Source organism: Silurus meridionalis, chromosome 12 (genome assembly GCF_014805685.1).
Source record: "Silurus meridionalis isolate SWU-2019-XX chromosome 12, ASM1480568v1, whole genome shotgun sequence".
Taxonomy (NCBI): Eukaryota; Metazoa; Chordata; class Actinopteri; order Siluriformes; family Siluridae; genus Silurus; species Silurus meridionalis.
The window spans coordinates 45,070-50,077 of NC_060895.1; the positions used below are offsets into that span (position 1 = coordinate 45,070).

The 5,008-nt window shown below is 41.8% G+C and overlaps 2 non-coding genes across 2 annotated transcripts; one reads left to right on the plus strand and one right to left on the minus strand.

Annotated features, from left to right (window-relative positions):
• Positions 1–3,227: 3,227 nt before the first annotated feature.
• Positions 3,228–3,308, minus strand: trnas-gcu. Its single transcript has one exon. It is a non-coding gene; the product is annotated as a tRNA-Ser (tRNA).
• Positions 3,309–4,874: 1,566 nt separating this feature from the next.
• Positions 4,875–4,946, plus strand: trnam-cau. Its single transcript has one exon. It is a non-coding gene; the product is annotated as a tRNA-Met (tRNA).
• Positions 4,947–5,008: the final 62 nt, after the last annotated feature.

Below are 5,008 nucleotides of genomic sequence, written 5' to 3' on the forward strand. Positions count from 1 at the left end.
TCAATAAATTGTTTAATTCATTAAATAATGAATTAAATAATGACAGCGGTTGCTCATTTGAAAACAACCCAATGAAGTTTCAAGTTGAAGCACTGGCGTTGTGCAGTGAATGCTTTTAAAGAGAGAGAGAGAGAGAGAGAGAGAGAGAGAATGTGATTAGCAGAGAGGTAAACATCGATTAAGATCACAGATAAGGATGAGTATCACTTCCGAGTGAAGAAAAGTAAAACCTATTTCAAAATCCTTTCACTTCAAGATCTGCATGTGGTCAGTACATGCTTGAAGAGAAGAAATGCTGGAACACAGCTCTTTAACACTGCAGCAGCACGTTTTGAAGTCAACCCGTAGATAATTAAAACACCAACAAAATACATCCATGACTTTTGCTGCTCATTATTTGGCCTACACATGGTCACCAAAACAAAATCTAGGTTTCATTTGAGATCACTGGCTTGAACACTTGTTTTGTTATCATGATAGCTGAGCATGGTCTCTGACTGAATCCTTTACATTGTAATTCAAATTCAATTGAAACTTCATCTGATATTGACAAGAACCCCACTGGGTTTCCAGCACCGTTTGAAAGCTAGAAGAGTAGATCCGAGCCACTCTTGCCACAAGATGTGAGTCCCGTCTTGGTTGCTTGCGGAGAGCAGAGTGGCGCAGCGAAGCGTGCTGGGCCCATAACCCAGAGGTCGATGGATCAAAACCATCCTCTGCTAACTGTTACCTTTTAATACCTCAGTCCCATTCATCAATGGCACTCTGAACACATAATAGCATTGAGGTATCCGAATTCTGTGTTCAACATCTTCCTATATGCACATTTTCAGCTAGCCTAAGGACAGTTAGGCCAAAGTCTTTTTTAATCATACATGTAATAAATGCCACATTATTTTATATGAGCCCTTTTCATTGGGAATAGGGTAAGAATGTCGTGCTCGCATGTGATTAGCAGAGAGGTGGACATAGATTGAGATCACATTTAAGGATGAGTATTACTTCAGAGTGGGAAAAGTAAAAACCTATTTCCAGATCCTATTATTTCACTATCTGCATGTGATGAGTACATGGGTGAAAAGGACAAATGCTGGATTCGAATGACCTGCCAACTTTGTGCACCAAACAGAAAGATTGCCATTTCTTCTTTTTGATGCAGGCAAGCAGCAGTTGACTCATTGATGGATGTGGAAAACCTTCCATAATCAAGGCTGAGAGGATAAGGTGCCGGACCTAATATCCGTTGGGGTGTCCCTGCGCCATGTTAAAATCATGCCTACTACATTTGTGATCTTAGTGTCTTACAAATTCCCCACAGATTGTCCCGCCAGAACACAGCTCTTTAACACTGCAACAGAACAATTTAAAGTCATCCACGTAGATAATTAAACCACGAACAAAATACGTCTTCTACATTTGCGTGTTCAACATATGACCTAGACAATGGTCACCAAGGCAAGAGGCATCAAACCCTGGCTGGTCAGGATGTTCCGGTCGCAGTCTCCTCTGGAGGTGTGGGTTTGAATCCCACTTCTGACAGATGTGTACCTTGTTGCTCAGATTTTCTGAACTGTGCCCATGCAGGGGAGACTTGTTGAGTTGATACTGAAAAAACATGAGCGAAAAATATTCAACATGCTGACTCTGTTCGATTCTACAGTTTGCTTGGATAATGCTCAAGTCTTCTGCTGCTAGTTTGATATTGAAATATTTTGGCAAAATTTCATTGAATATCGAAAACTCTACCAAATGCTTGAGCATGTCTTTGGACAAAAATAGTTGAAACCTCGCTGTGACACACCAGTCTAGCTTTCATTTGACATCACTGGCTTGAACACTTGTTTTGTTATCATGATAGCTAAGCATGGTCTCTCATTTGAACAAAATCAGGTTCCAGGAATGGCACAAAAGTGTGCAACTGTGTGGCTAAACCTGTGTGTAAATACAGTGCAAAGGGAAAAGAATGCAATGTCTTATCTGCTAGTATCCTCAGATTCCTTATTTTTTCGTTTGTATGGTGGCATTTTATCTTCATAAGTCAATTAGGAGATGGCTCATTGATGAACCATGACACTCTCTGATTTACAGCGTTTGTGAAAGAAAAGTTGTCACCTAAAAGTAAATCAGTGTATTGCATAATGTGAACAAGTGAAAAGGACAGATATCACAACAATGTTGTAAACAGAGTACACTGATCTGCATAATCAGTCCTTTATTGTTTTCTGAAAATAAGCTTAGTATGTGTGTCTTGGACCTATCTGGTTGTTCGGAGAAATACATGCAAATCATTACTTTTTGACTAAAAAGGCTAAACTTGACAAACTGAAAGAAAAACTGTGTGCAGTGCAGGATAACCTTTGTATTCTATTTGACAAGAGCTCGTGAGACTGTTTAACATAAAGCTGAAACGAGCACTTTTTGACTAGCATTTACAGCGACCCTCGATCTCGACGGATCTAGGCTTTGGACCCGCTGATCAACATCTGCAGTATTAACGGAAGGAGATCTACTGTATTTGACCAAAATTATAACGTGGCAGCGGTGGGATTCGAACCCACGCCCAAAGAGACTGGAGCCTTAATCCAGCGCTTAGACCGCCGGCCACGCTACCAGTAGAGAGGCCGAGATGAGACCGCCAGCTTGTTGAGGAGATGCTGTCGCAGCCACCCATAACGTCAGCGTCATGCCCCAAACAGGCTTAACAAATGACTTTTGCTCGAGAACAAAGTGATACAAAAACACACAACAGGCTGTGCTGAATTGGTAGTCCATTGCATTGCCCTCTGATTGTCAACAATCATCCACATATAATAACAGGATTCAGACGCAAGTTTTTTTTGCCACTGTCGTTTTGCCACAGCTGCGACGATCCATCATGGAAACAGACAACCTTTGCAAAATAGACAGCAACAAATACAGCTTCGGGAAATTCCTCTAAAGGTAACGGCACACTTTGCCTTTCTGCCAATAGTACATTTTGGTTTGTTGTCTCAATTGGCCTCTTTAGGCCACTAAAGGCATGTACGTGGACAGCATGAAAGACGGAGGCCACAATCCCTAGGGAAGCCTTTGGAGGCAAGAAGTCGCAACATGTGACCACAGCTTCAGTAAGTCCTCTAAACAGTCAAGTATGGCTTTACTGAGACAGATTATATCCTGAAGCCTTGTGATAGAAATAGCAAAAATAGCCAGAAGTAGTTGCAAATCGGCGACTAAGATTCAACCGGCGACGAGGGTGGGACTCGAACCCACGCTGCAAAGCACAATGGATTAGCAGTCCATCGCCTTAACCTCTCGGCCACCTCGTCCGATAAAGAGACTGACGGCACTGCTGAAGAAACGAGGGCTTTTCTTTATCGCGCACAAAAAGAGGGGTGCAGTGTGTCACGAGATGGGCCAAGGTTTATAGATAGCGGCACACTTGTGTCTTCTGCCGATGGTCCATTTTGCTTTTTTGTCTTAGTTGGGCTCTTGAGCACACTGGAGGCAAGTAATGGACAGTGAAAAAGAAAGTGAGCCACAATCCCTAGGAAACCTATGAAGACAAAAAGTCGCAATTCACACAACGCTTAAAATACATCCTGGCAGCCGTGGGTAAACCCAGCACCTTAATCTACTTGGCCAAGCTACCTGTCGCCAAGGACCCCTTTGGCCCGTGAAAGACCACAGTGCCTACACCAGACCTATTGTCACTCCTGCTTGCTGGATCTTTGAGCCTCGCAAACGAGCGGATTGTAAGAAGCAGAAAAACACTTTGGGATGCCAGGCATGCGATGTTCACTTGTGTTGTCGTTTGTACAGGATCTGATTCCTCGAATGGTACAAAAGTGTGCAAATGTGTGGTTAAATCTGTGTGTAAATAAAGTGCAAATGGGAAAAAAAATTAAACGTCCTTTCTGCTAGTATCCTCAGATTCCTTTTTTTTTCCTTTTCAACAGTGGCATGTTATCTTGATAATTCAATTAGGAGGTGGACCATTGTCTCCCAAGATGTGAAGAGCGTTATTCGCCATGAACCTTGACACTTTCTCATGTACATCCTTTGTAAAAGAAAAAGTGTCACATAAAAGCAAATCAGTGTATGGCTTTACACTGTACACTGGTCTGCATAATTCAGTCCTTTAATGTTTTCTGATTTTATATTGGTTGGACAATGTTGCAGATTAAGAAAAAACACTACAAGGAAATTGTGATCAAGGATTCCTTCATGCCAATCTGAACACATAATGCCATGAAGGTATCAGATTCTTGTGTGCAGTATCTTCCTATATGAAGAACACTTAGGCCAGAGTCATTTTTAATCATACATTTAATAAATGTCACAATTTTATATGAGCCACCTTTCATTGGGAATAAGTGTAAGAATGTAGTGCTTAAATGTGATTAGCAGAGAGGTAAACATCGATTAAGATCACAGATAAGGATGAGTATCACTCCGAGTGAAGAAAAGTAAAACCTATTTCAAAATCCTTTCACTTCAAGATCTGCATGTGGTCAGTACATGCTTGAAGAGAAGAAATGCTGGAACACAGCTCTTTAACACTGCAGCAGCACGTTTTGAAGTCAACCCCGTAGATAATTAAAACACCAACAAAATACATCCATGACTTTTGCTGCTCATTATTTGGCCTACACATGGTCACCAAAACAAAATCTAGGTTTCATTTGAGATCACTGGCTTGAACACTTGTTTTGTTATCATGATAGCTGAGCATGGTCTCTGACTGAATCCTTTACATTGTAATTCAAATTCAATTGAAACTTCATCTGATATTGACAAGAACCCCACTGGGTTTCCCAGCACCGTTGAAAGCTAGAAGAGATCCGAGCCACTCTTGCCACAAGATGTGAGTCCCGCCTTGGTTGCTTATGGAGAGCAGAGTGGCGCAGCGGAAGCGTGCTGGGCCCATAACCCAGAGGTCGATGGATCGAAACCATCCTCTGCTAACTGTTACCTTTTAATACCTCAGTCCCATTCATCAATGGCACTCTGAACACATAATAGCATT